This window comes from Grampus griseus (assembly GCF_964374135.1).
Source record: "Grampus griseus genome assembly, chromosome: 6".
Classification (NCBI taxonomy): domain Eukaryota; kingdom Metazoa; phylum Chordata; class Mammalia; order Artiodactyla; family Delphinidae; genus Grampus; species Grampus griseus.
The window spans coordinates 108,038,266-108,049,457 of NC_139000.1; positions in this window are offsets into that span (position 1 = coordinate 108,038,266).

The following is an 11,192-nucleotide window of genomic DNA, read 5'->3' on the forward strand; positions in this document are numbered from 1 at the left end:
TTTGCTTCAGCGTATTTTCATAGGCAGGGAAAAAGAGGAACCTACAGAAAGAAAGTTTTGAAAAACTAAACTGATTCACTGGACTAGAGGGCTGGCAAATTTTTTTCTAAAGAGCCAAATAGAAAATATTTTTATCTTTGAAGTCCATAAAGTCTTTGTTACAACTACTAAAGTGTGCCCCAGCCATAGTCAAGACAGACACAAATGGGTGAAGCTGTGTTCTAATAAAACTTTATTAACAAAAACAGGTGGTGGGCTGATTTGTTTACCCTATCTGCACTAAACTCTCTTTCCATTTCAAACTTTCCAAAAACTTAGTCACAACAGTTTCCATTATTGGACTAGCAACCGTTTTCATTTTCTTTTCTGGAATGATTCTCGCAAATTTATCTATAGGAAGAGAAAAGAAAATGTGGATGAAATGAGAGTGACATTCGTCTCTCTTTTCTTTTCCAATGATCCTCATAAGAGCTCTCTGTGATTCTTATGCACCTTGTATCAGAGCTGATTTGTGTTTGCTCACATGGAAAGTCTTCACCAACTGCATATCCTGGTGGAATTTGTCACCTCTTGAGATCATCAGTAGTGGCCCCTGACTTTCCAGTGTGAATCTCCACATAGTTCCAAAATCTCTGAATTGATTCAACCTGGAGAGTCATTGAGGTTTCTGGTCCCATTGGGAGGCAGGGTCTGTCCAAGTACAGCATAAGCCTGGCCCTTTCTAGGCTCAACAGTGATACCCTATGTTATTCTGATGCAACACTTTGTGTGTGGTAGAAATTATATCTCATGTTTTTCTAGACCTGCCAGAAATGGGTCAAAGCTAATTTTGCTCTCATTAGTGTAACATATCTAACTAGTTGATACCACAGACTTCTTTACTTGACCCAGAACAAGAAATTTGCTTTGCCGCCTCTAGCTGTTTAACATAATCCTCAATACTTTTCCTCAGAAAGTTGAAGACTTTCACCAGGAAATGCGTAACAAATGGATGGCTATGCTCCAAAATGTCCAATTTCAAACATCTTGTCAACAATGAAATCCAAACAAAGTTTATATTAAGGACATTATGAGCCAAAATAAATTTCATGCCTAACTTAAATGTTCTACAATGTTTGACAGATAATGGAAACTGCTTGAAAATAGAATACTGTTGTCATACTTAGCATGATTTCCCGATGTTTGATTTTACCCACATGTTAGAAAATCACATATATTTCAGAATATAAAGATTTGAACATTTTTCTTCAATTACACTGGTGTCTTCCACCACTCACTTTCTACTGATTGTTTTGTGTAAGTATGAAGCATGTTTGAGCATCTCCTCCATTAAAAGTTAAAAAAATTGCTAACGGCACACTCCCTTCCAGCTATCCCCCTATCTCTCTTCCTGTTCAACTAAGCGTCTTTTAACAGTTATGTATTTTAATCCCCATTCCCTGGTATCCCACTGCAATCCAGCTTTCTTCCCTACTGAAACCACTACTGTCAAGGTGAGTGGCAAATTTCTTTTGACAGATCTGCTGGGGACTTTTCACCACTTGTTGACCATTCCTTTCTTGAAACCCTTTCTTCCATTGATTTCCATAATCCTAACCTCTTTTCCTTTCAGATATTTTTTAAAGGTCCTCTTCTCACGCTTGCCCTTTAAATATGAATTATTTCCTCACGGTTTAGTCCTACCGAGGCCATCTTCTCTGCTTGCTCTGCACAGGCACTCCTGGTGATTTTTATCAACTCCATGGTTATAAGTCTCAAATCTTTGTGCCCGATTTCTCTGTGAAGCCTCCTACCTGTGTGCATACCTGCCTAGTGGACACTGCAACTTTGCTGGCTTCTGGGCATTTTAAGCTCAGTGTATCCCAAACTGAACTCCATCATCCTCACCTTTTCTCCAACCAGCTTCTTCCTATGCGTTCCCCACTGCCCACGCCAGAAACTTCAGAGTCTCCTTTGACTCTTTTCTGTCCTTCATTCCCACGTTTGGTCAAAAATCAAATCTTGTTTAACCTACTTTCCAATCATTTTTAGACTTTTCTCTTTTCCCAACGGCCCCGCTCCTGTCCGATTTCAAGTCATCCTAGCTACTCACTTGGCTTACTGAAACTGTCTGACTTGCTTACCTCTATCCTTTCCCCCCGGTCTTTCTCAAAAAGAAGCCCAAGTACCTGGATGAGTTTCTGTGATCCTTTGAATCCTAATTTATAACACTTCAACGGCTTTTCTGATGCTCTTAAGAGCTCAGAGATGGCTCACAACACCCTTCCTATCTGTGTAGTCTCCTTTTTCGTCACTCACCTCACACACCAGGCACATCCATGTTGAACCGTATCATAAGCATCCGTAGCATCATTCTTTTACCATCTCTCCCCTCTTCCAGAAATATTCTCAGCCATCTTCATCGCCTGGTTAGCATTTGTTCACCTTTTAAGTTTCGGCTTACGTATCATTTACACCAGAAATTCTTTTCTGACCTAATCCAATCCCTCAGACTGGCTAGCTATTTCTTCCATGCACCCCCATGGCATTACTGTCTCTAAAATTGCAACTCATACTTTATATTACTACCTGCTTGATTTTTTAAAAATTTTCCTAGTAAACTGTGAGGTCCATGTGGTCAGGAAACATTTTTATCTTGTTCAAGAAGTATGAATAAAAAATAATGGCTGGATAAACTGATATGCTCTCTGTCCTCATAAAGCTAATCGTTTAATAGAAGAAACAGATATTCAGCAAATAAACAGATTAAATAAATAATAACACGTGATTGAGGAAAGTTCTATCAAGTAAAATTGAGTGCTTTGAAACACAGAGTCCTGGAACCACTGAAGCATATAATCAGGGAGTGGCATGATATGGCATCATTTAAAAATTTTTTGAATCATTCTTTCTGAATGAAGAAAATACATGAAGAAAAAAAGTAACGGCCATGACCAGGAGTTATGGTATGCATGAAAACACTTGAGAGTTTGGAGGATTCACTGCTTATGTCTTCAGTATTCACTTAAGGCAATCATGGGATTACATAACTCTTCACCAGTGCGGTGGCCCAGGGTTGTTGCTTGGGTGTAGCGGGCAATGAGTAACTAACCAGATCATTAAAAGATGGTATTTTGTCAGGAAATTCATTCCCAACATCAGAGCCCATTTCTAATTAAAGCATTCTAGGCATACCGCCTGTACCTCCTTGGAAGTTCAAGTTCACTTGGATAAGAATCCTTCCCATTTCTCCCCTGAGGCCTTCTTTATTTTTTTCCCAGTCTCATAAGTTTATTGCGAGAATAAAATAATATAATGCACTGAGAACCGTGCCTGGCCCACAGAAAGGACTGAATGAAGGTTAGCTGTCGTTGACCTGGCTGGTCTGGAGGTGACTGCTATTGTTATTAGAGGTACAGGTGACGAGTCCAGAGGCACCACGCCTGAAATGGTTTCTTTCTTCTCTGACCTGCTCTCCCATTTGTCCACACACTCATTCTCATTCTCGGTCGTACTGGTTCCCAATTCCTGGAACAGAGACTTGTCGCTCTCCTTCAGCATTTTCTCGTGAACTTTGGTCTCGTACTCAGGCTGGTCCTCTTTAGATAAATGAACGGACTGATCTTCCCCCAACCTCTATACTGTCCACCTACTCATCAGCACCACCTCCACCATCTAATTTCCAGACACGGTGAAGATGTAAATGAATTCCTTCTGCCCCAGCTTAATGGCTGGTGATGTCTCTTTCCCATCTATATGGTCTATGTTGGAAAGTTTTCTCTCCTGAATATCTAGCATTCGGGTGGCAGTGGGTTTGGTTTTCGCATTCTCCCTTTATTGAGGTCACTCAGCCTAAGACATTTATCCTCTTTTCTTTTCTCTCCTTTCCTCTTCTCTTCTAATTCACAGAGAGGCAGCAAACACATTAGACTTCTAAACAGTCATCCTGATACACAGCAGGTGAGAGAAAATCAAAGACTTTCCTGCAGGAGCTGAGAGCACTTATAATACCCAGTGTCATACTGACCATTCTTTATAACCTTAACCAGCTAGTAGAAATTATCTGATTCTAACTTCACTAGCTATATGGCTTGAAAAATTATAGTGTCAATTCCTAATTATGTATGGCCAGAAGCTCATCTTAGACAATATGGTGTTTATGTTGTTTATAAGAACATCTTGAAAAGATAAATCTGTTTGATAAATTAAACTTTCTTAGCTGAGCTTCTCCAACCCAATAAGTAAATGACTACAGACATCTCAGGGAACTTTATCAAATGACACTGTCACTCACACCCTGGCTTCTGAGCTTTGTCCTTGTCTTTGATTATAAGTTTCCTCAAACTCTCTTGCAAACTTTTCATTTGTTACAATGATAAAGTAAACGAGGCTTTCCTGTAATGAATTTAATTTTACAATTTGTTCCTGGAATTAATCGTTGATTAAAAGGCTTGTGGTGGTCTTTGTAAGTCCTTTAGTGTTTCATTATTATAGAAACTCAGGAAACATTTATCAAAGAGTTCTTGTGCTTTAGGAATCATTCCATGCCATGTTTGAATATGTCAATAATGCTTAATAAAAAATGTACAATCTCATAACCAACCAACGACCAGTGTTTACACTATCCATCCGCCTTTTAACTCCGCCCGTAACTCCTATACAATCTAGATCCAAGTCTCCTGCAGCAATAAACAATCTTGACTCAGACCTCCAATTTTATAGCCTCACAGTTCACGCTCTTCATCAAAACCTATGAACCCTCAAGGGCTTATCCAGCCGGGTGTTTTAGAAAAAAAAGTTGCATTTCTCCCTTAGAAGAATTCTCATATCAGCCACTAAGAATTCTCATATCAGCCACTCATTTTGTTACTGGAATATTTTGGGTGACTAGTAATCATATGTGCCACTTTGACTATCCAATAGAGACTTAAAATCCTAGTGACACATTTCATACTGACAGGAAACCATCCTTCCGATTATCCAGATCCAAAGTAAAGTTTCATTTGCCCCATTTCTGAGTTCATTCCTCAGGCTTAGGCTCAGATCAGGTTAAAAATTAATCTTTCCTTAGCCAAGAACTTGCACAGCTAATGCTTGCAATACTGACTCATGTATTTAAAGTCATGCACAAAAATGGCAGAGTGCGTACTGTTACGCCATAGAGGGAAGGAATCCGGGGCAGAGTGTGTGCCATCCCTGCCTCTGGCCATGACGTGAAAACTGGGCTTCATAGCTCTACAGCTCAGAAGAGTCCCAGGTCTGGCATCACAATGGAGGGAAAGCCGTGGACAGCTCTCTGCTGGTTCTCGTGATCCCCACGCTCCCACGGAGAGACTTGGCTTTCCCGGAGCCCTCCTCTTCGAACTGTTTCCCCAGATCCCTTCATGGTCACTCTTTCTCCTCCATCAATCTTTATTCAGATCACACCTTCTCAACGAGACCCACCCTGACACCCTGTGAACATTTACGTCCCATCCTACCCACCCCTGCATCCCAACCTCTCTTACTCCGCTCTCCTCTCTTCTTTTTTCATACTCCTAAGTATGTCAGTTGGAACAATTATATCCCCCATTCTTGGGTGTTATGGCGGCTACAATCTCAGAATATCAAGGTAGAGAGAGAGGGTGCATTGTTCTGGGCAATATGGAGGTAAGGCCAGCTTCTTTCGTTTATACCATGTCTTCAGGCAATTACTTTCTTGGAAGATAATTTTAGTAGGTCTGATTATTGTCAAAAACCCGTTTTCAAGAGATTAAATTTTGTATGATCATAAGTTGAATACTCAAATGGGATGAGCCTAATTGATTTTAGGTTACATTGTCTTTTTGAGATAATATAACAGCTGCCAGTGTTGGCTCTGCTACTTAAAATGTATGATTAACAGAAGGATTCAAATGTTTAAACATTGGAGTTGGAAGTTAAAAATGTATTTAAATTAAGCAAAGACAATATCTTGGGTAGTCCTGAGTGTCCTGTAAGTGAAAAGTCATCAGTTAGCAGCATGAAATTTTAAGTGATGACATTTTCCTCTTAAGATAAGACAGTCCCTTTGATCTTTCATCTGATATGTCAGCTAGAAAGATGGGTTGGTCCCCTCCTGTTTCCTAGCTGTAAAGATGATCCCAAACTGAGAGCCCCTGACTGTCAGAATACACCTTCTCCATCTTTCTCACACCGGGAAGATAAAATTGCTGATATCTGAAAAATGAAAGTGTGTTGTGATGTATCTTGTGCAGATCTTTGTATTAGTTGAGAGAGAGGCCGTTATGCTAAGGTAACAAATATTACACATCATTTCCACCCACAACTATTGACAACAACTAGTCACAAAGTCCTGCGTAATCGCAAAGAATCTGAGAAATGTTAGCACTCTGTCTCCAGTACAATCCTTAACACACTCTTTAAGGGCAAGACACGTTCCTTAAAGAAGGATGCCGGCAATAGTGTGTGTGTGTGTGTTTGTGTGTGTGTGTGTGTGTGTGTGTGTGTGTGTGTATGCTCACTTGTCCCTCTTGAATCACTCTCTCATGGTGCCACAAAAATCAGGAACAAGGTTTAATAAGACTAGTGCCTCGATGGTACTGCTAAAGGATAAACTGAGACATGTTAACATTGCTAAGAGTTTATTTGAGCAAACATCAGTGTGAATGGGGCAGTGCCAACCCAGAAGTGGTTAGGAGTACTCCACAGAGAGGAGCTGGGACAAGGGTCTTGTGGAGAAAATGCAGAAGCAAAGTAAATAACTCATCTGACCTGCTACAGCTTCACGCTTTCATTATTTGGGAAAGTGGAGCTGGCGGGTTGCGATTGGTAGTTCTTGCCCTGCAGGCATTCACAGGAATTGCTGGTGGCTTAGGTCTTGGTGGCTTACAGAGGCTGCTAAGGCATTAGACACCCTCATTCTAATGGTTTCCTTGTTTAATTAATTTAATTAATTTAACAGTACGATTGGAAGGAGTCTTAAAATGTCTGGACAAATACTTTTTAAAACATTCCTTTTTTAAAAATTGAAGTATAGTTGATTTACAAAGCTGTGTTAGTTTCAGGTGTACAGCAAAATCATTCAGTTATATATATATTCAGTTAAGTATACATATACATAACTGAATATATATATATATTCTTTTTCAGATTCTTTTCCCTTATAGGTTACTACAAAATATGGAGTATAGTTCCCTGAAAAAAAATTCTTAGTTTTGAAATAAGAAAAGAAAACTAGAATGTGCTCAAAACAAATAATCACACTTTACCTTATCTTCCCTTTTATAAATACACATATTTTATATGTTTATAAAAATTAGATTCAAAGTTCTCTACCACCCAAGCACATGTGTGTAATACTGAGAATCCCTACTTGGATAATGGAAATTCTTTTCCAATAAGAATCATAATAAACGAGAATTCTGACATCAGCTTTTGTGGGTGGGAAAGCAGGTTGCATATTTTCTCCACGGTATTTAAAAAATGAATTAGAGCTTCTAGATACTCAAAAATCCCAAATAAAATTCTTTTTGTGATTCTCTTCTTGTTTTTGCTTGAATTAACCCTATGGCTTTTCCTGAATCATCCTCTTTTAGTCAGACTCACAGTGTTGATTCCCTGCATGTACTAGGAGTTCAGAGTTAAAAATAAGATACTCTTCATTTTTGAGTATAAACCAATACCTTAAAATTTCTCAGGGGAGTTAATGAAGATTCCATGAGCAATGATAGCCCCTAAGACTTTCCCACAGCAGAGAGAGAGAGAGTGTGTGTGTGTGTGTATATACATGCAGAGAGCAGGGAGGATGTGATACATGAACAGTAAATTTGGTAAATGTTTTCACAGGGTTTGTAAATTTATTCCAGAGACAAAACAGAAACAGAATGACCTCTCCCCAGCCCCATTGCTCCTCATTGACTGAGTGATATAGAAAAGGTCTGGACAAGTTCTCTGTCACTAGACCCCATGTCCAGAGATTGAAGACAAGCAGTCATCGTGAAGGGCTTCCTTTAACAAACAGACGAAGGGGTGAAGATGTGCTTGGAGAGAATTCATTCCAGTTAGTGTAGAAACAGTCTGTTAAAAACAGACTGCTAGGATTCTTTTGGGTAACTTGGCCTGACTTCAAAAGAGAAGGGCCTGAATAGGTATATGTATGGTATATACATAACTGAATCACTTTGCTATATACCTGAAACTAACACAACACTGTAAATCAACTATATTTCAATAAATTTTAAAATAAATAAATAAAAATGAAATGAAAGAAGGAAAGAGAAGGGCTCTGTGATTGCAGAGAGGCAAGCTGGACCCCAGTGATCAGCTGTACCTGTCCTCACCCACCTCCAGGTTACCTCAGTGCCCCACTCTCACCCCATATAGGTAGGTTTTTCCATGTGAGACACACATGAAAGTTTCTATTTGAGTAGCTTGGAAATTGTACTTTGTTAATTAAAGATCTTTAAGTTCATGGATTTTGTTCATTAAGAAAAAGCCTATCCAAGAAGGAACACCCAATCAAAATGATAGTTTTCCAATAACAGTAAATTAAGTGAAATTTCCCCGAATCGGCACTGTTATGGATTGAATTATGCACCACCCCCCAAATTCATAGGATGATGTCATTGCTCCCAATACCTCAGAACGTGACCTGTTTGAAAACAGAGCGGTTGCGAGTGTAATTAGTTAAAATGAGGTCATACTGGAGGGGGGTGAGCACCATATCCAATGTGCCTGGTATCCTCACAAAAGGGGGAAATTTGAACACAGACACACACAGGGAGGACAGCACGCAAAGATAAAGGCAAAGATTGTGCGGAAGCTTCTGCAAGCCAAGGAACACCAATGACAGCCGGCAAACCAGCAGAAGCTAGAAAGATTCTTCCTCTCAGTTCTCAGAAAGAACCAACTGTGCTGAAACCTTGATCTCAGACTTCCAGCCTCCAGAACTGTGAGACAGTAAATCTTGGTTATTTACGGCACCCCGTCTATGGTATTTTGTCGTGGCAGCCGTGGCAGCCGTAGCAGACTAGCGCAGGCGCTGAGAACAAGCACGCTGTGTGTCTGCTTTAATCCTGTGTTTTCCACAAAACAACCTACATCGCAGAGGGTAGCCGCAGACAGTAACAGCTGACCGGAAACACAAGCCACTGGGATTCCTCAGTTCTGGAAGACATCTCACTTAAATATATCTACCGCCAACAGCATCGCATCCTAGGGCCATAACAAGGATGTCGTGAAGAAACATGGATTTCTAGAATCCTGGCAGGTTAAAACAAGGTGGTTTCTTGAGATGATATTATCAAAAAGAAAATCGTTAAGGAAAGAAGATGTGGAAGAGTCTTGGGGGAAAAGAGTCTTGTCTCCATGGTTACTTCACTATGTACTGTCTCTGTTGCACAGGTTTTCCTCCATCACTGACCCCTCAGTCCAGACGAATCCCTTCCCCTACGAGCTCATCCATCAACTTTGGCTCTGCAGTCATTCATACTTTCACCAGCTTTCATACACTTCTTCCTTCTTGTAATCGCTTTGTCTTCCCCCACTACTCTCTTACACAGTTTTTAAGCAAACGCTTTTCCGAGGCTGCGGTAAGAGCTGCTATTAACTTCGGAGGAGGTCCGGTGTATGCAGAAGTGGCTGTAGGGTCAGTTTTGCAGCTCCCATTTAGCTACTGGATTTCTAGCAGGTCAAGGAAATGATGAAGGAGATTCGGGGCTTGGTTTCTGGCAGCAAACTCCACAACCATAACTCTTGCTGGATTTAGTGGAGCAGAGCAGCATGAATTCGTTTAAGTCAGGCTGGGATCAAGTCTGAGGAAGATTAGATTAGACCAAGAAGGAAGTGGATGGTGGTGGGAATTGGGAGGAGGGGGTGAGGAATGAAGGGTATTAAAGGGTATTAAATTCAACAATAATGACGATGATAACTAAAACTGATCACTCTCATGCTTAGTACATTGTCTCCATAAGAATCTAGGACATCAATAAGTATGTAAAAAACAATGGTAATATTTAAGTGCATTTCTGCAGCCTCTAGAAAATGGTTTAAATATGGACAAGAGATTATTTTATTTTCCTGATTGTTCAATAAACACTTTGCTAAACAATTTTTTTAAGGTATTGAATTTCCCTAAAGTGATCTCTTCTAAAAGCTATTCTACTCATCAGACACAATGTTTTAAAATTTCAGGCATTATCAAAAATCTTCTTCTTTTTCTTTTTCTTTTTTTTTTTGCATGAGATACTTTGATTACATGCTTCCCCACATTGATGCAAACGGAAGGACACCAAAGCCATGGCCTTATTTTCAAAATTTATTTTAGAAGTATTTAATGGGAGGACGATGAACTTGACAGTAAGGTTTTTATAAGCTATCAACCTCTGCTCTGTGCTATCAACCTTGAGCTCTTCCAGGCACTCCTGGTTATGTCAGAATTCTCCCACCACAGCAACTTTCTGGTCGATGTGCCGTAGTCATAGGGACCCGAACTAACCAGAGATGTCTGGAAGAGGGGGTGTCTGACCAAGCTGGAAATTCCAGGAAACTTACCAAAAAAGAACATATTAAATGCTTGTTAATTCAACCAATATTTCATGGACACCAGCATTCTGGAAAATTCTTTGTTGTGCTTGAGGGTAAAAATGAGTTAGATACCATTCCAACCCTTGAAGAGCTGATACTCTGGTTACAGCCCAGAGAGGATGAGCTGCAATCCTTAGAGCACACTCTAAATCAACACCTGAAAATACTTCTGAGGGGTCACTCTTTTATACTTTTATTTCTCCTAATTGAAGAATGTTCATTAGAAATTATCTGGGGAAAAAAATAGGCTGATTTCTCTGGACATGTTATCCCTCTTTAATTTTTACTTAGCAAACCCGTAGCTCTTACTAGGTTCCAAGCCTTACTATAGTCACTTTTTGAAAATTAACCCATTACTATGATAACACTCCTGGGAGGTATTTATTATTATTTTCTCCTATTTGATAGATGAGGAAATTGGAGCCCAGAGCTAGTAAGTAGCCTGCTCAGGTTTACACAGCTAGCAAGTAGGTTACCTTTAAGTAAGATAATCAAAGATAAAAATGTTTTTAAACTATCAAAATAAAAAGGAAAAAAATCATATTCTGTATTCAGGATTTAAAGTAAATCAGAACAAGTTTCTCTAACATTTTTCAGTGCCATACTAATTAGGACAACATGTTCTGTTCTTGATATCTAAAGATGTG